This window comes from Hemicordylus capensis, chromosome 4, assembly GCF_027244095.1.
Source record: "Hemicordylus capensis ecotype Gifberg chromosome 4, rHemCap1.1.pri, whole genome shotgun sequence".
NCBI lineage: Eukaryota > Metazoa > Chordata > Lepidosauria > Squamata > Cordylidae > Hemicordylus > Hemicordylus capensis.
This window is the reverse complement of record NC_069660.1, coordinates 59442189-59462733: the sequence shown is the minus strand read 5'-3', so window position 1 is coordinate 59462733 and position 20545 is coordinate 59442189.

The following is a 20545-nucleotide window of genomic DNA, read 5'->3' as shown; positions in this document are numbered from 1 at the left end:
TTGTCAGCAGGCGGGTTTATTCTTTGTAAATCATGCCCAGGAAGGCAAAAGGTAAGAAGGGCGGGCAGCCCGTTAGACAGCCCAAAAGGCCCACCCCTCCTCCTCCGTCTTCCTCTGAAGATGAGGACGATGAAATGGGGGTTATCAGGGCCCTGATTGGGAGGATGGAGGCGTTGGAAAAAGCCAGGAATGTTCCTTCAGATCCAGGGGCTGGCCCATCTGGCGGTGGGGGCATTCCTCCCCCCAAGGTCCCTCGTAGGACTCGGGGAGCTGCTAGGAACCAATTATTGAAGTCTCTTTCTAGCAGGTTGGAGGCCCTTGAGAAGGGTGGGGCCCCTGCTGGACCGGCTACTCCGGCTGAACCATCTGATCCATCGATGCCTTCGCCAGATCCACCTGGACAGCCGGCGCCTACGCGACCTTCAGACCCGGTTCCTGCGCTGCCTGGACCCGTTTTGCCTCAGCCTGTTGTACCAACCAAGCAGCCTCTTCGGGATCCGTCTCTACCTTTGGCCCTGGGTAAGCCAGCAGCACCCACACCCCCTGGCGGCACTGGCCAGTGGCTTTCTGTACCCTGGCCGATACCTGCCATGGGGGGATGGGAACCAGCCACATACTGGTCCCCCTACATGCACACTTGGGGTCCGGGGTTTACTCCACCCATGATTGGTACCGCTTTGGGCCTTCAGGGCTCAGCCGAACACGTTTGGGGAGTTCATAGGCCCACGAGTGCGCTTCCCGCCTCTTCAGCCAACGACACTACTGCCCCGATCCCCACGCCTGTTGGCGCGGGGTTCTATCCCAGGGGCATTATGCCCACGCCCCAGCATGCCCCGTACGGGGGGATGGGGCTTCCGCTGGGAGACCACTTGCTCCCGGCCACGAAAGAAAAAATCTTAAATAGAGAGTACATAGACATTTTTAGCCTGTTGTTCCGGGAACCCGAAGTTAAACATAAGGAAGGGGAGTCCTGCAAGGAGCATGAGGCTACAAAACGCAAGCCAGTTGAGAAGACGTGGAGCAACTGGCTTTCTGGCTTCACCATATATATGGGGATCATTGTACAGGCGCCGCCTGCTAGGGGTCCGGCCCTGCTTAAATATATGGATATTATCCACAGGGCCATCTCTGATTTTGCAGGATCCTCTTGGATCCGCTATGATGAGAGTTTTCGAATGAGGGCCGCCCTTGATCCTTCTTTGCCCTGGGATGCCCCTTTGCAGGAATTGTGGCTTGTGATAATGTCCCCAGCCCGCCCAATTGAAGGTGACAGATCTGATAGCGGGCACTTGTTGTCCAGGCCTCTTGGCTCCGCTCCTTCTCCTGGGCCGGGCCATCAGTGGGTTCAACCCCACTTGGTTTGTTGGGAGTTCAACTCGAGTGGTAGGTGCTCCCGGTCGCCCTGCCTTTACAGGCACGCGTGTGGCCTCTGTGGGGCCAAACACCCCAGTTCCAGTTGCCCACGGGCCTGTTCCTCCGGTTTGGGAGGTAAGTTTCGGCCTGGAGGTAATAAAAAAGGCGGCCCACCTCCACCCGCTGCGGGAAAAGGGGCCCAGCCCCATCAGGCTTGAGGTGTTGTCCCGCCTGTTGCGGGACTATCCCGATAGAACTGCTGCCTCCTACTTGTTTTTTGGTTTTAGGGATGGGTTTCGGATCCCTTCCTCTTCCCGGCAGGGGTCCGTGGGGACTCGGAACCTCAAGTCAGTTATGGGTCAGGAACAGGTTGTTTTGAAGAAAATCGCAAAGGAAGTTGCAGCTGGTAGGGTTGCGGGTCCTTTCCTGACCCCCCCCCCTTCCCAGGGCTGCGCGTGTCACCGCTTGGGGTAGTGCCTACAAAGGCGCCAGGTGAATTCCAGTTAATCCACCATCTATCCTACCCCAAAGGGTCGTCCGTTAACGATGGAATCCCGGACACCACCTTGTGTTCAGTGCACTTCACATCCTTCGATAAAGCGGTCCAGGTTGTTAGGAGTAAGGGGGTGGGAGCTCTATTGGCTAAGTGTGATATCGAGTCCGCCTGCTGCCTGTCCATCCGTCTGATTTCGAGCTCTTGGGCTTTGCCTTCGCTGGTCAGTTCTATTTTGACCGGGTGTTGCCCATGGGCTGCTCTATTTCTTGTGCGGCCTTCGAGGCTTTTAGCACATTTTTTGAATGGGCAGTGCAGCGGAGGGCGGGGCTTGTGTCAACGGCCCATTTTCTTGATGACTTTCTTTTCTTAGGGAGGGGCAATTCCGGAGAATGCTGGCACCTGCTGCGCTCCTTCATGGAGCTTGCAGCTGAACTGGGTTGAACTTGCAGCTGAACTCTAGCGCAGGATAAGACGGAGGGTCCGGCCACGCGGTTGTCCTTCTTAGGCATTGAACTTGATTCCGTGGCGGGGTGCTCAAGGCTGCCCCCGGACAAGTTGCAAACCTTGCTGGTGTTAGTCAGGACCCTAGGGCGGGCCCGCAAGGCTTCTTTGCGGGAACTCCAGGTGGTGGCCGGTCACCTGAACTTTGCCTGTAGGGTGGTGGCCCCTGGTAGGGCTTTTCTGAGGCGACTCTGTGATCTCATGGTAGGCCTTCGGGCCCCACACCACAGGGTAAGGATCTCTGAAGGAGTCAGGGCCGATTTGGCCCTGTGGGAAACCTTTCTTCTCACCTTTAATGGTACCTCGCTCTGGCGGTCTGAGCAGCTTTTGGAAGCCGAGCTGCAGGTCCATTCGGATGCGGCCGGAGGGGCCGGGTTTGGGATCTATTTTAGGGGTTGGTGGTGTGCCGCCCCTTGGCCCGTGTTGTGGGTCGAGCAAGGGGTGGTCCGGGACATGACTTTTCTAGAATTGTTCCCCATCGTGGTAGCAGTCCACATCTGGGCTGGGGAATTTGCCAACTCTTCTGTGAGGTTCTGGTGTGATAACCAGGCCATCATTCACATTGTCAATGCCCAAACCTCACGTTCGCCTAGGGTCATGGGCTTAGTTAGAGCACTGGTGCTCCAATGCCTGCAGGCCAATATTGTCTTTCAGGCCAGGCATGTTCCGGGGATTAAAAATGAGATTGCTGATGCCTTGTCTCGTTTTCAGGTAGACAGATTCAGGGCGTTAGCTCCCGAGGCAGCGATGCTCCCGGACCCCATGCCGGCAGTCCTGTGGCAGCTTGGCAACTGGAAGCCCAGCGGGCCATAGCAGCGTCACTGGCACCTAGTACCAGGGCAAGCTACACTGCCAAGATAGAGGCTTTTGCCCAATTCCGGAAGTCCGAAGGTTTGGCAGAGTCTTGGCCTGCCCCGGTTGGTCACCTGCAGCAGTTTTTAGTTATGCTGCACAGGGCGGGCCGATCTGGGTCTACTTTGGGTGGTTACTTGTAGGCCTTGTCTTTCGAGGCTCAGGTGAGGGGGGTCAGGGATTCATCGTCAGATCCACGGGTTAGGCGTATGTTGGAAGGATGGGCCAAGTTGTCTCCTGCCGTGAGCGACAGCACGCGACCGATTACATTGGACATGTTGTCTTCCATCGTGGGTCACTTAGACGGCTGTTGTTCCAGCCCTTGGGAAGTCTCCCTCTTTAGGGCAGCACTGCTAGTCACCTTCTTTGGCGCATTTCGCCCCTCTGAGTTGCTGCCACGTAGCAGCAGTTCCCCCCGAGATTGTTGCCTCCAATATTCTGATTTGACATTGGCGGCCGGTGCAGCTAGCTTGCTCCTTCACTGCTCTAAAACGGATCAGAGGGGTAGGGGTCAGCTGGTTAAGTTGGCTGAAGCTACTGGTTCTGTGCTCTGCCCAGTGGCAGCCCTGAGGCTTTATACTGGGCTAAGTCCTTGTTCTGCGGGATGTTTGTTCGTTCATGTGGACAGCAGCCCATTGACACAGTATCAGTTTCTGGCGGTGGTCCGGAAGGCCCTTTGGAAGGCCAGGATCCCTACAGTGGGGCTCACCCTTCATTTCTTCCGAATTGGGGCTGCCTCCACTGCTTCAGGTTTGGGAATGACTGAGGACGCCGTTCGGCAGATTGGGCATTGGAGGTCCGTGGCGGTCAGGCGGTATGTGCTCTGACAGCGGCCAACGTCTCATGGTGTCTCTTCTGTGTTTCTCCCGGCAGGTGCTGGTGGAGTGGCGGCTCCGGTCCGGGTCCTGGTGTGTGGCCATTCACTGGTCTTCTGGGCCTTCAAGCGGGCCAGCACCTCGCATTGGGGCACACAGTTGGGTTTCGGCTGGAGGGCCTCCATATATTGGTTAGGCATGCATGGCATGCTGTGGGGTCAGCTGCTCCCCGTGGTTAAGAACCATTTAGTTAGTTTTCCTGCCCCTCAAGTGGTGGTGTTACATTTGGGTGAGAATGATTTGGGCCGGCGAACTGGCCTCTCAATTATTCGGCAAGCCACATCTGATTTCGAGACTCTGCGGGAATGGATCCTGGGGGTATGCATTATTTGGGTTAATTGGCTCCAGCATAGGGTCTGGAGGGGGGTGTCCTCGGGCCTGGCGGTGGAGAAGGCCCGTCGTAAGGCTTTGGCGGCTGTAGGCCAGATGATTCGGGCATCTGGAGGGAGGGTTGTGCTACATCCGGGGATAGCTGCACGCCTCCCTGAGTTGTACCGACCTGACGGGGTGCATCTGTCCGAGTCTGGGTGCGAATTGTACCTGAGTAATATTCAGAGGGGGCTTGCCGAGTTTTTGGAGGTTTATGGGGCAGGGAGGTCAAGCTTGGGCTAACCTCCCTGGGTGGCAGTAGCAGTGCGGGGTAAGGGTTAGATCTCGGTGAGCACCCTTGGGTATTTAAAGGTTGATTGGTTAATTGCTCCTTTGTTGCCTGTGCGGCACGGGGAGAACGATTGCCAAGAAACCAGCTTCAGGACTTCACCAACCTTTGGGCTCTGCGGTCCGGGGTGGTTTAAGTCCTTGAAGTATCCAGATCACTTCCTGAAAAGGGGTTGGTTGGCTTTGAAGGAATTAGGCGGGTCATTCCTGCCTTATTTCCTGAGCCAGGGTGTGTCGCCCATGCAGGTTATGGGCAGGGCTTTGGGGTCCTTGCTCATGCCTAGGAGCCCGCACTGTTTTAGTGGTGATTAATCACCTGAAGTTCCAGTTCGCTCTGTTTTGTATTTTAATAAAATTGTGGCCCTTCTCACCATATACATGTCTCTGTGGCTTCTTGGGCTGGGGTCTGGTAACAAAACATCTTGCTCAGACATTAAAAGATGTCAATGCTGCCCTTGCAGAAATAAGAACCAATAATTTGCAAGAAACAAACCAACTAATGTACAGTGGAGCAATAATAACAACACAAGAGCTCGGATATAAGATCAGTGGACCTGTAAAAAAAATAAAGTAGTACATCACCTAAATGGAAGATTAGATTGGAAAATAAAAACACCAGGTTTAGATCAGAAGCTAGTAAATTGAAAGATATGAAAGACAAGAAGCTGACAAATGAAAACACCAAACAATATCTGATCAAAAATACCACCTCAATTCAAGGAAAATTAGAGAAGTCCTGAAAATAATAAAGCAGCAAATAACAGCAGTGTCAAAGAAGATTAGCAGATACGAAGCCAGAATTACACAACACAGGCAGAATCTCCAATTCCAGTAGATTCAGAGACGTTTCTACCAAAGCACAGAAGGAGAAACTGCAAGAAACGTAGAAACACCAAATAAAGAAGAAACAGGGCAATTCTGGGGGAAATGATGGGACAATCCAATAGGTTATAATAATAATAATACAAAGCTGGCTGGGTAAAAGAGGTAAAAAAATGTAACCAACAAATGCAAGATCCAATAATTACACCAGAATTAATAAGTGAAAGAGCAAAGAAAATTAAAAATTAGACTGCACCAGGCGACGATGAACTGCATGGCTTTTGGCTTAAACACCTAACAAGCCTTCATAAACAACTATCAAAACAGTTCAATCACATTTTGCAAGGAGGTGATATTGAACAATGGCTAACAAATGGCAAAACTCATCTCATCATGAAAGACCCAGCAAAAGGTGCAGTTCCAAGTAATGAAAGACTGATAACCTGCCTGCCAACCATGTTCAAATTATAAACTGGAACAATAGCAGATGAAGTAATGCAACACTTATTAACTAATAAGCAGCTTCCAGTTGAACAGAAAGAAAATTGCCTGAACACCAGAGGCACAAAAGACCAGCTGCAGATTGACAAAATGATTTTAGAAAATTGCAAGAGAAGAAAAACAAATCTAAGTGTAGCATGGATTGACTACAAGAAAGCCTTTGAATCATTACCTCACACATGGATACTAAAACGTTTCTAAACGTTTTAGTATCCATGTGTGAGGTAATGATTCAAAGGCTTTCTTGTATGTTGTTTCTAAACAACTTACTTGTATGTTGTTTCTAAACAACTTACAACTTACTTAGAAACAACTTTAGTTGTTTCTAAACAACTGGTGTCAGCAAAAACTTTCAGATATTTATTTTAAAAAAGCAACGAGCATGTGGAGTACACAGCTAAAAATCAATGGCGAGACACTTGGACAGGTTAGCATTAGAAGAGGTATTTTCCAAGGGGACTCACTATCCCCTCTGTTGTTTGTAATCACCATCACTCCACTTTCACAAATACTAAACAAAACAGGCCTCAGTTACCAAACATATAAAACATCAAGTCAAATCAACCATCTGCTGTACATGGACTATCTGAAGTTGTATGGGAAGTCCCAGTCAGAAATCAAATCACTGCTAAACACTGTCCGTATATCCAGTAGTGATATAGCAATGGAGTTTGGACTTGATAAGTGTGCTGCATAAATAATGAACAGAGGAAAAATAAGAAAAACAGAAGGAATAGAACTGCCCAATGGAAGAAATCAACAACCTGGAAGAAAAAGAACATTACAAATACTTGGGCATTCTCCAGGCTGATAACATTGCACACACTGAAGTGAAAAGAAAAATTGGAAGTGAAGACATCAGGAGAGTCAGAAAAATCCTAAAGTCCAAGCTCAATGGCAGGAACACCATACAAGCCATAAATACCTGGGCTATACCTATTATCAGATAAAGTGCAGGAATAATAGACTGGACCCAGGCAGAGCTAGAGACGCTAGATCATAAGACCAGGAAAATAATGACTATCAATCATGCTCTGCACCCCCACAGTGATGTCGATAGGCTATACCTCCCTCACAGCTCAGGTGGAAGAGGAATGCTGCAAGTTCATCAAACAGCAGAGGAGGAGAAAAGAGGCCTTGAAGAATATATAAAGGACAGTGAAGAAGATGCACTTAAAATGGTCAATAACAAGAAACTATTCAACACCAATGTAACAAAGCAGGCCTACAAGAAAGAACAAGTCAAGAACCGAGCAGAAAAATGAAAAAATTAGCCACTGCACAGTCAATATTTGCACAATATAAGTGGCAAATCAAACATCACCAAGACCTGGCAGTGGCTTAAGAATGGCAACTTGAAGAAAGAAACAGAGGATTTAATATTGGCTGTACAGGGACAGGAACTGAGAACAAATGCAATAAGAGCAAAAGTAGAAAAATCAACAATAAACAGCAAGTGCCATCTTTGTAAACAAGCAGATAAAACAGTGGACCACCTAATCAGTTGTTGTAAAAAGATCACACAGACTGACTATAAACAAAGGCTTGACAAGGTAGCAGGGATGATACACTGGAAAAAATCTGCAAAAAATACAAGCTACCTGTAGCCAAAGATTGGTGGGACCATAAATTGAAAAAGTTGTAGAAAATGAAGATGCAAAAATATTATGGGACTTCTGACTACAAACAGACAAACATCTGCCACACAATACACCAGATAGAACTGTAGTCGAGAAGAAAGAAAAACAAGTTAAAATAATTGACATAGCAATACCAGGTGATAGCAGAATAAAAGAAAAAGAAATAGAAAAAAATCACCAAATACAAAGATCTACAAATTGAACTTGAAAGGCTGTGGCAGAAAAAGACCAAAATAATCCCAGTGGTAATTGGCGCCCTGGGTGCAATTCCAAAACACCTTGAAGAGCACTTCAGAACCATAGGAGCCACAGAAATCACCACCAGCCAATTACAAAAAGCAACTTTACTGGGAACAGCCTATATTCTGCGATGATTTCTACAATAATAACAGCAACAACACTGATAATAAAATCCAGCCATCCCAGGTCCTTGGGAAGGACTCAATGTCTGGATAAAACAAACCAGTCAATGACACCTGTCTTGACTGTGTAAATAATAATAATAATAATTTATTTAGTAGGTAGCCTTAGACAATATGCTTTTCTTCACTCTGAGGCTTCAGTCTGCAATGGATACTGGCCTCCCCTACAGGCTTGCTGTAATTTGTAAAAATAACCGCTGATAGCCTGACTAATGCTGCATGTCTGTTTCTAATAGCAGGGCACACACAGTGCTAGCAGCTGCACTGATCTTTTCAAGTGCCCATATTCGTCTTAAGCCATTCTTCTTACAGTAGGGCTTAGTGCTGAATATGTCCTTATTCCCCACCTTTCCAATAATCTGCGTTTGTAGACTGTACACCTGGTATGTAGTAAAGGTACATGCAAAGTCCTTTCTGAGCAGACTGCTGGTATGCAGGAGCAGAGGTAGTTTGCACAGCAACTTCTCCCCTTAGATTCATCTTGTCACTAGATTCTTGCTGGGAAACAGCTAACAGTGCTAACTCAGTGTTCTCTCCTGTTCTGCCTGCTGAAACCTTAAGTGGCATTTTACTAAGCGGAACTGAATTTTGTCAGTTATTTGGTGCAGCTCTTGGCAGACTGAGTGGACAGCATCTCAGTCAGTCTTTGGAGCAAACAGGGAACTGTCCAGCAACTCAGCAGTCAGACTACGGTCAGTGCTGAGCAGGAAGGGAGCTGTCCAGAGTCCTCTAGAACAATGATTGTCACTATTTTCAAGCCAGGACCACTTTGGCAAAAAACCTTCACCACAAGCCATTTCCCAACACAGGAACGTCCATTAAGTGCTGCAATTCTCCCAGAGCTGGGAGACCCCTTTAAGAGAAACTGACCCCAGTGCCATCTTGGAAGGTGCTCCTAGTGCTTTCCTGATTAAAGCTCTATGGGGGGAATGCTGGGAAGGACTAAGCATCCTAACACTCCATGCACACCTTCCAAGATGGTCCCTGGGACTCAAGATGGCTCTATTTACCTTGAAGAAGCTCTAGCAACACTGGGCAAAGCACAGCACTGTACAGCGTGGAGGTCACCTTCACGCAGTGTCAGGAGGGCTAGGCAGAGTGTTGGGATTTGGCTGAAACATCACACAGGCTGATTAGTCCGGGAGTTGCACATAGGCCACCACTTTGCTCCTGAGCCTTGCCATGAAGTCCACTGGTCTAGACAGCTAGAGTAACAGCTGGTCTATGGAGTGTGTTGCATCTGCACTAGCAGCTTTCAGGCAGCAACTGAGGGTTAAACTAATCTGCTAGAGGTCTTGAATGGCCTAACTTGCAATCTGAGTCCATAATTCTAGCTTGGATTGGAATTGGTCCATCGTAAGCATGAGCGGCAGTCAAGGAAGGTAAACTTACTTTATCTTAGCCCACCAAGTATGAGTGAATCTTGAAGTTTAGAGTATTCTTAGTGAGTCTACTCTGCAGTATCTTTCCCCCCTTCTCAGCCAGTAACAGATGCGAAGTGGACATCAATAGTAGGGAATAACTTTGCTCTTCATTATAGATTAAGCTCATGTGTAATTTCATTGCTTGTACTAAAAAAGTACTAGAAAGAGATGGGGGTGGAAACTTAACCTAGTATTCTGTTCTTGGGGCCATTGAAGCATGGATAAAATAACTGTGAGTCTTATGGTAAGTGAATGCAATTGGTTTAGACAAATTGTAAAGAAAGTAGTTCTTTGATGTTACGGCACTGTTTAATCTTCTTCTTTTCACTTTTAAGATATATGAATACAAGATCTCTGAGGATTGGAATGTCCTGCTCATTCCTATAGCTTTCTGAGCATGTTGTGAGTTTTAGGATACATTATTAAAGCACAGCCGTGACAGCAATATGTGATATGCTGTTTTGCATAGTAAATGTTGTATTATTGAAGTACAAACTGTTTGTTCTATGAAAGTCAAAAGCTAAGCTTTCTAACGGAAACCATTGTTGCTCTAGAATGCATATTGGAAGCCATTCCAGCTAACTCTGAGGTCTATAACAGTATTTTCTTCAGCGTCTAAGTGTAATTTCTCAGAGTCTAGTGTATACTTGTTACACAGGTTCCCTCCACCCTCCATGACAGATTTTAAATACTAGGGGATTGATTGGTGCCTTTCAACATTCCCAGCCTGCATTTGTTGTCTGGGAATGTGCTCTGGAGGGCTTGTGCAGGCCTTCCAGCAATCAGGACACGCCCACATGTGTGTATCATCATGCACAAGGGGCATCACTGATGCACAGGTACGTGCATGGCAGGCTGCCGGGAATGGGGAAGAACCCGGGCCTCCATTCCCTGGCTCCACCACTGGTCCCAGCTCAGTGTCCTGCAGCACTTTACTCAAAAGCAGATTTATGTAGAGCTACTGATTAGCACACTACCAGTTATGGTTTCCCAACCAGTTTGGAATCTCCCTGATAGTTTGATCACCTAGCTCACATTTGACCAGTGTGCTGTCCAAAATACCATGAAGAACTTTGTCAAATGCTTTGTTGGATTCATATAGATTGCATGCACTGCATCCCCACAAAACAGTAAACTAGTAACTGAGGGTCGGGGGGAGAATGATGAGATTCATCTAGCATAATTTATTCTTGATAAATCCATGCTGGCTTCTACTTATCACTGCATTCATGTCAAGATGCTTCTGTGAATGCTCTATAATCTGTTGTAGTAGTTTCCTTGGTTCTGAAGCAAACTTGACCAGTCTGTAGTTTCCCTGGATGCTATCTTTCCCCTTTTCAAAGACTGGAACATTACCTCATCTCCCTTCTTCTGTCATATTGTCCATTCTTCAGGATTTCTCATAGTCAGAAGTTCTGAGCATATATCAGCAAGTGCTTATAGAACTTAGAATGTGATTCATCTGGTCCTAAATACTTGAACAAATTCAGCATTGCTACCTATTTCCTGACCAACTCCTTGAAAAGCTATCAATCTTTGCAGTGGACCAGTTCAGATTAAAATAGCAATGCACATGCAATAATGTCATGTCCACATTGAGAACACGCCCACCCTGACATTACCGCAGACATGCTGGTGCATTCACAGCACACCCTTTAATCTGTCATTTTCATCTGAACAGGTTGTTTAATCTGAATTACCCCTCTACATGTGCTCCAAAATCCTGTTCTGCAGTGCATTTAGTGATGCAATTCTGATGAATGCCCCTCTCACATTATTAAAGTATGGGCCAAAAACATGTTGGGATGTCTGCCAGTGATGTCAGAGTAGGCATGTTCCTAGCACGGTCCTGACATTATTGTGTGTGCAGGGCTGTTTTCATCTGAATTGGTCCAGTATTGAACTATAATCCTGAACCTTCACCACTCATGCGGCTTTTGTCAGGTTGCATGCAGCTCCCCTTTGAGAAGATCACCTCCTAGAGATGTACATATCAGACAGTATTAAATATGATAGATAGATAGATAGATAGATAGATAGATAGATAGATAGATAGATAGATAGATAGATAGGATGGAGGCAAAATAGAAGTTGAGCAGTTCTGCCTTTTCTTTGTCACCTGTTAACATTTCATAATCCTTACTGAGTAGTGGGCCTACTGTCTCCTTCCTCTTACTTTGAACATACCTGAAAAAGCCTTTTTGTTGCTCTTAGTATATTTCACCAGCTTCAGTTCATCCTGAGCTTTAACATTCCTGACACTGTACCTACAAGTTTCATCTGTTCATCTGCACTCATCCTTGGTGATCTGTCCTTCCTTCACTTCTTAAATGTAAGAGAATGCCTTCTCTGTTAAGAGCCCCACAGCCTATTGAGATCATCAGAGGAGGTCCATCTGCAGTTGCCACCAGCTTGTCTGGTGGCTACTCAGGGATGGGACTTCTTCCATTGCCACCCAAGGCTTTGGAATGCACTCCCTGCAGAAATAAGAGCTTCTCCATCTCTGACAGCTTCTTAAAGGGCTGATAAGACATATTTATTCATCCAGACTTTTAATTAGATTTATAGAATCAGTTATTGATTTAAATTATTTTTATGTTTAACATTTTAATTTATGTCATTTCATTGTACATCGCCAAAAGACATGCATTTGGGGCAGTATACAAATAAGCTAAATAAATAAATGTAGCCTCTTTTGTTTTAGGCTCATCATGAGCCTCTCTGCTATGCAGCCTGTTTCTGGCCTTCCTCCATGTGGAGGAAGCAGAGAGGCGAGAGCCCTGTGTAGTCACTTGGAAGGAGAGAGGGGAGCTGGAAGGAGCTTGCCATCCCCCATCCTGGTAAAAGGGGGAGCTCTCACCTCTCTGTCACCCTCCCTGTAGCCACCACCACTGCCACGCCCATCCCAATCTCCCTGGGTCAAGGAAAATATTTAAGTTAAGAGGAACTCGCCCCTCACCTTCCCTGCAAGTACTGTCACTGCCACACAGCAGCATTTTTTAAAAAATGTAAAAGGGGGGACTTTCTCCTTGCCCCCTGCCCTCGCTGCAGCCATGACCCATCCTGCCCAAAGGGCTCACAATCTAAAAAAGAAACATGAGATAGACACCAACAACAGCCACTGGAGGATGCTGTGCTGGGGGTGTATAGGGCCAGTTGCTCTCCCCTGGCTAAATAAAGAGAATCACCACATTTAAAAGGTTCCTCTTTGCTCAGTTAGCAGGGGAACTGAAACAGATTGGGTGACTCTGGGCCATTCACTTTTCTCTCAGCTGAACCTACCTCACAAGTTTGTGAAATATGGTGATAAACATAACCTCTGGGCCCCTTGGAGGAAGAGCGGGATATAAATGAATATATTGAACAAACAATAGTAGGTGAAAACAAGATGAGCATCAGTAGGAAGTAACATCTGAAGCAGCTCCATAATTTTATCCCTTATAGGCCAGCCATCCCTAATCCATTTCTTAGTATGCTTGTTTTCAAATACACTTTTGTGTGTTTAGTTTGCAAGAGTAATCACTGGGATTCTACATTTACACTTAAGTACTTCCACAAACAACTGAAATTAAAGGAGTTTGCAATTAGGCACAAGGCATTATAAGCAACAGACTTTGTGATGAGCTGTTTGCTGAAGATGAACTTAAATCTTCCACCTCATCCTGTTTGTTCATCTTCAAGCAGTAAAAACTCTGCATGAATACCAGCTGTTGTTCTATAGCTTCGGCATCTGTGTACACAAATTTGATGTGCAACTGTGTGCACATTCGCCACACCTAATTTGCTTAATGGGTCAGGCCCTAAAATCTAACACTGTTTTGAAAACGACACTTCATTCAGAAGGATATTTCATAATTTCCCACTCGTCTCAAGTATTGCCATATTAACCTTTTTTATTATATTCTAATGATGTTTACTCTGAAATAAGCATCTGAAACGTCTGAAAGATGTTTACTCGTTTCTCTTTTTTGCTTTGAAAAAAAGTCTCATTTGCACCTGCTGTGAATCTTAATTTGAAGTCAAATTCTCTCTTTCTGACCTCACAAATGTCATGATGGAAACCATTTCTTTTTATTCTCCAGACTTTTCCAGTCAGGCAACCTGCTTAATCTCCTCCTATATGAAGGCTCTGATGTAGATGAAAGATGAAAGGTCGCTGTGATCTTACTTGCAAATGGATCCATCCCTTCACAACATGCTGATTCATTGTGTCTTTAAACCGAACACCTATAATTAAAAACAGATACTGTTAAACAAAATGAAGCTCCTTTGGCAGACTTCGATTTGGCTGGAAACATACTGAAATGTTTCATTCCAGATGCTCAGTGAAAATATTTGCATTAACAAAGCATTCAACAAGTATGTATTTTTAAAAACCCATTGAAACTTTAAGCAACAATGCATTGGTATCCTGAAGGTATAAAAAAATTCTTCCCTGTTTACTACACACTAGGCCCACAGAACTCACTGCCACACTATTTTCACAGAAATTGAAATCTATTTATTCATTCATTTTATTGGATTTCTATATCACCTGATGGTTTGGGAAAAGGCCAAGAAATAAGAGACATCATTGCTGATGCACGCTGGATAATTGAGAAAGCCAAAGAATAGCAGAAAGAAGTCAATATGTGCTTAATTGACTACAGAAAAGCCTTCAATTGCATCGACCATGTGAAGTTGTGGAATATTCTTAGGAAAATGGCATCCCAGAACATTTCATTGTTCTCATGAGAAACCTATACAGAGGACAGGAAGCCACAGTCCAGATAGAACATGGTGAGACAGACCAGTTCCAGATCAGCAAAGGAGTAAAACAAGGCTGTCTACTTTCTCCTTCTTTATTCAATTTATATGCTGAACATATACTGCGAGAAGCTGGATTGGAAGATGATGAGCATAGTTTTAAAGTTGGAGGAAGAAATATCAATAGCCTGCGCTACACTGATGACACCACTGATAGCTGAGAACGTGGATGATCTGCAAGCTCTAGTAATGAAAGTCAAGGAGCACAGTGAAAAAATGTGACTGCAATCAGAGGCGTATCTAGGGGGGAAAGCGCCTAGGGCAAGCACTGAAATTGCGCCCCATGTCCAAACAACTGACACCCATCTTTCAGATAACTTTACCATAATATCAGCTGAAAAATACAAGTCAAGCTTGTTAATCTTTTAATATTTCAAAAACTATTTAGCAGTGGATGTAGCCAGAGCAAAAAATGCTGGAAAACTACAAATTTCAGTATGCTGGGGCTCATGAAATACCCAAATACTATGTGGAGGTGTACTTGGAAAACTAAACAGAAGTGCCTGTCTAATTCTCTACTATGCATTGTAGCATCAAAATTACATAAGTTTTAAAAATAAATGGAGAATTTGACTTTTCCCAGATACTCTGAAAATAATTAAAGGATATGCAGAGTAAACTGTATCACTGCTTGGAATATATTCTAGTATTTCAGAAAGACAGTTAAAATGAGAGAAAGAGAACAAGAAACTCCTAGTGGGCCTAGCTGTGACATGTCTATACCTACAAAGATTAGAATTGTTTGGACAATCATTTTCACCATGACACTCTATGGATGTGAAAGCTGGACTTTGAAGAAGCAAGACAGAAAAAGTATTGATGCTTTTGAACTTTGGTGCTGGAGAAGACTTTTGAGGATACCATGGACAGCCAGGAAAACAAACAAATGGATCATAGAACAAACCAATCCAGAATTTTCACTCAAGGAACAAATGACCAGGCTCAAACTATCATACTTGGGACACATTATGCAAAAACCCAGCTCCCCTGAAAAGTCCATAATGCTAGGAAAAGTTGAAGGAAAGAGAAGAGGCTGACCAGCAGCAGGTGGATGAACTTGATTACAACAGCAATGAATGCACCACTGAAAGACCTTAAAGGCCAGGTTGAAGACAGATCATCCTGGAGAGAATCTGCCTATGCGGCCACTAATAGTCAACACCGATTTCATGGCACTCACTCACTCACTCACTCAATCAATACTGCCTGATATAGAAATCTCTAGGCAGTGTACAAATCATTGATTTATTTATCTAATTATTGTGTTTATATACCACCCCATATAAAATCTCTGGGCAGTTTACAATTAAAACCTAACAACAATTAAACCTTAAATCATATAAAACAAATGAAAACAAACTTTGTTAAAAAGCAAAGGCATTTGTTTATACAGTCATCATTCACCTTTACCCCTCCTCCAACCAGATCAAACTTTTTTTTTTGGTCACAAAACTGAAAGCTGGTGATGCCACCAGTACAAGCCAATAAACATCCTCCACAGATGGCTTTTCCTCCAACCCAAAATCACCATCCTGGAAACATGCAGAACCAATTTCTCAGAGTTCACCCCAGAACAGAAAATGATCATGAACATTAGTAAGATGCTTTCCAACTATCCCCAGTGCTCTTAATATATTACATTTGTCTTCACTGTGAAACAAGCAACTTGTGTGCTTTTCCACAATTCTCATTCATTTCCACAGGAAAAGCTTCTGGTGCTTTGTGCCTTCTATGAACAAGAAGGAGCTATACCTCTGAACCCACACATGGGTTCCCCCCCCCACCGGAAGGAGTGCTGCTCTTGTGGTAGTGAAGATGAATTGTTCTCTTTGCTAAGCAGGGCCTGCTCTGGCCTGCACCTGGATGGGAAACCACATGCGAGCACCACAAGACACACACACCCTGGAGATGGAGCCACAGCTCCACATCAAAGCATCTGCCTGCATACAGAAGGTTCCAGGCTCAACCCACTGGCATCTCCAAGTAGGGCTGAGAGAGACCCCCACCTGAAACCTTGGAGAGCTACTGCCAGTCAATACAGAACAGGGGTTCCCAACCTGTGGCACTCCAGTCGCTGAACTATAACCCCCACCATCCCCAGCCACATACCTTGTTCCTGGTGGTGACAGGAGCTGTAGCCCAGCAACATCTAGAGTGCCATAAGCTGGGAACCACCCACCCCCCCCCGGCACAGAAAACACTGAGCTAGATGGACCAACAGTCCCTCCCGGCACAAAGCAACTTCCAATGTTGCCAAGGCAAGCCTGGCTCCCCTTATCTTTGCAATACAGTTTACGGGGGGGGAGGGGTGCCACTAAAGCACAGGTTGTTTTTTTGTCATGAGTTATGTCCCTATTCCTATGCTTCACACAGGTTGCTTGGCCTTTTTTGTATAAAGTGTTGTTTCTATTCTTATGCAATTTTAAAAAGGCATTCAAAGTATTTCTTTTTAAATTTCAAAACTGCTGAGGGGGTGGCAGAGGATTCAGACACTGTCCAACCAGTGCTGTGCACAGCCGACTTCTGTTTTACCAGAGTTCGATCAAGTGTTCATTTAAGCAGACCAGGCAGTGTGCTTCCAGAGTGGCCCTGCTGCTCAAGTAATGTCTAGTCTGTATGGACCCCATGTTGAAAGGCAGCTAGCCCAACAAGTACCCTTATAAAATAATTTAACCCTGCCCTTTGAACGTAGACATTCTCTCTCAAAACTTAAAATTGGTGAAAATGAGGGAAATTCCAGCTTTCATTTTTAACAAGGTCTGTTTCCAGCCTAGAGACTCCTGACTGGTGGGTCAAGATCTTTCCAGATAGGAAGCTGTACATGTTTCCCCAGGAACTTCATTTTATTAGTCTAGGTATTTATACTTTACGCTATATGTCAGCATATATTTTAACTGCTTTTTACCTGTTTTGTGCTTCTATCCATTCTATTATTTGTTGCAAATGGAATGGAACATAAAAACTTCAAAATATTCCATCAGTCTAGCAGTGTTCCCTGTAATGCAGGTTCCCAGATGCCATTGACTACAACTCCCATCATCCCCAGCTGCAACAGTCTTTGGCTGGGGTGATGGGAGTTGTAGTCAACAACATCTGGAAATCCCTGACACAGGGAACACTGCAGTCCAGCACACTGCAGGGACTTTCTGCAGGAGTGCACAGAGTGACAGCTCCCCATAAGCATTGGGGGAGCAATTCTGGGTCATGGAATGTGACAGAGGCATTTATTCAAATATCCAAAGCACTGTCACATAGGGCTTGCACTCTGTTGCTCTTGAAGGCAGGACTAGAACCAGTGACTTGAAAGTAAAAAGAAGCAGATTTAGGCTAGAAATTGGAAACATATTATGGTGACGCACAGTCAGCTTCAGAGGGAAGGGAACTGTGGTGATAATCGCCCCTTGCCCCGCTCATGCGACAGTACAGTGGTAGTCTGGAACTCTCACTACTCTGGATGTCAGCCAAAGACATTTTAGAAATGGGAAATTTCCATGGAAAAACAGGCGCATAATTCTAGGAGGTATGGGAGGGGGCAGCAGCAACCAGGCTGCTGATGCCCGGGCAGTGTTTGGCAGCAGTCCTGCCTTGGTGCCCCGCCCACCACCATTCCTGCCACCCATTGTGCCTCACCTTGCTGACACAGTCCAATGACATCGCTGCACTGACTCCTGTTCTTACTGGAATGGGTCATTGTGCTAATGCCAATGCAGTCACATCAACAGGTTGCGTCGGCAAAGGGAGGCACCATGGGTGGCCTGAGTGGCAGCACTAATGGCGGGAAGAAAATGGCCAAGCAGTGGCAGCTGTGAAGGCAAGGGGTGGCAGTGGTGGGAGCTGCCTCAGGGGCTGCTCCAAACCTTGCCGTGGGGCCACCTACAATGACTTTGTGACTATGCCCCTGTGGGGAAACGAAGGATGGGAAATCTTTCTGGAAATCCTTCCATTCTGGGAAATTTACCACTTAGAGAGCTGTTTGGGATTGACTGTATGTTTAGGCTGCAGACCCCTCATTAGGCTTGAAAAGGCAGCCATGAAGTCCCTGGATCAGCCAGGTTTGTAAAAGGGACTGCCTTCCACCTTTGCTTGCCTGGTGAACCCTCATTCTCAGCTTCTAATTTCAGGGATGATGAGCTGGAGGATGCATTTTCCAGTTATGGATTCAGGCAAGGCTATCCACAAAATCAGCTTAGCCCCAGCACCACATATACTGGTAACAAAATAAAGTAAAAAAGTAAAGTTGTGCCCATGAGTTGGTGTTGACCCCCAGTGCCCACAGAGCCCTGTGGTTTTCTTTGAGAGAATACAGGAGGGGTTTACCAGTGCCTCCTCCTGCACAGTCAGAGGCGCCTTTACTCTGGACTTCAGGGCCAAGGTCCAGGGCCTCCACAGCCCCTGGGGACCCCCAAATCCTCTTTAGTCTGTCACGGGTGGTGTAGTTGCCCAGCCAAACACGATGATGCTTAATATGCAGGGGAGGATGAGGTTCCAAAGTCCTTTAGGTCCATGCTCCAAAATTACCTAGGTGCACCTTTGTGTGCAGTATGAGATTATGCCTTTCAGCATCCTCCTATCTCACTGCTGCCCAATATAGGTGTTTCCCATATTCTTGGAAACATACCAGCAGGAGACTCAATAGTGTAGCACATAACTGGAAATTCAAGGAAATATTTATTTATTTATTTATTTATTTATTTATTTATAATATTTGTTTACTCCCTGGTACCTCTAGGCAATGTACACAATTTAAAATATAAAACAAAGTTAAAACAATTAAAATGATTTCACAGAATAAAAAGTTAAAACCATTTCATAGGATAAAAGTATAATATAAAATATAAAACATTTAAAATTCATAAAACAGATAAAAATCACAATAGATAAAAACACATTAAAATTTAAACGTTTAATGTGATAAATAAATGACTCATAAATAAATGACTAATAAATCAAACACTTGCAAGTAAATATGCAGCCTGAGGAGACACAGAGATGGGCACCTAGAGCACCTGTCTGGCAAGGGATCCCGTCAATGCACCCCACTTGTGGTGCAGTGCATTGTGGGATATCTGGAGGCTAGGATCATCTTGGAGCGTGGTCAGTGCTCCCAGTCCCAGCAGCATTTCTGTGATCATCTAGGGGAAAGTGAGTTGGGGTAGCCATCCCCCAGTGTGCCCAACCCCCCACCCACCCAGTCGTGTAAATGACCCTAGTCAGTAAAAGTGAAAGTACATTGAATCTTTCTGTTTGTAGTTAGAAAGAATTTCCCACTTTCCCCTCTAGCCATTAAGGGATTAAAAGGTGTCAAGTCATTTTAATGCCTTTTAAAAGGTCTGCTTGTTTTTCCAAGGGGGGAGGAAAAAAAAAATATAAGATCAAAGGAATGTCCTTTTTCCTCAACATGAGGGTAGAATGAGGGTCCAAGGAGGGTCTTCAGATCCATAACCTTTTGTAAAGTTCTGGCTTGAAACAAGCCAGATTTCACCATGTTTAGCCTTTTAAAAAAAAATCATCAAAAATCATAGGAGTGGCCCATAGCTTTGGGGGTGGGGAATACACATGGTCCTGCCAATGGGGACTTCATGTATGCCAGATTTCATAACTGTATGCCCATCCATTCCAGAAATATAAAAGGAGGCATGCTATTACCCCTTTTGATGAAGGCAAAGGACAGATTCCCCCAGGTGCTGGTGGAATGATGGACCTAAGCAGGTCTTCAGTTTCAGAAGTTTTTGTAAACTTCTGGCTTAAAACAAGCCAGATTTCACCATCTTTAGCCATTTTTAACAAAACCTTCAAAAATTTGGAATGCACACAGGTCTAATGTATGATAAATACAGATACTTTTGCAGTCCATACACCTTCTCCATGGTTGGAAGAGATTGTCATAGTAAAATATATACTCGGAACCAAATTACAGTGTCCAGACTGGAAAGCTGTCTGAAAACATATTGCAAAAATGGCTGATTACTGAATAATTGTCACAGTGCTCAGCAGTTGGCATGCTTTTCTCAGTATCATCACATCGGATTTACTTGGTTTACTTGTAAACCAATGAGCAGAACATAGATAGCCTTGCCATATGCATTGCCCAGTGTGCATATCTCTCACACACAAATCCATCTTGCTTCTTTGGACTGAATAGCATACAACTACAGGTCAGGTATCCCTTATCTGGACATTCGAAATCCAGAATGGT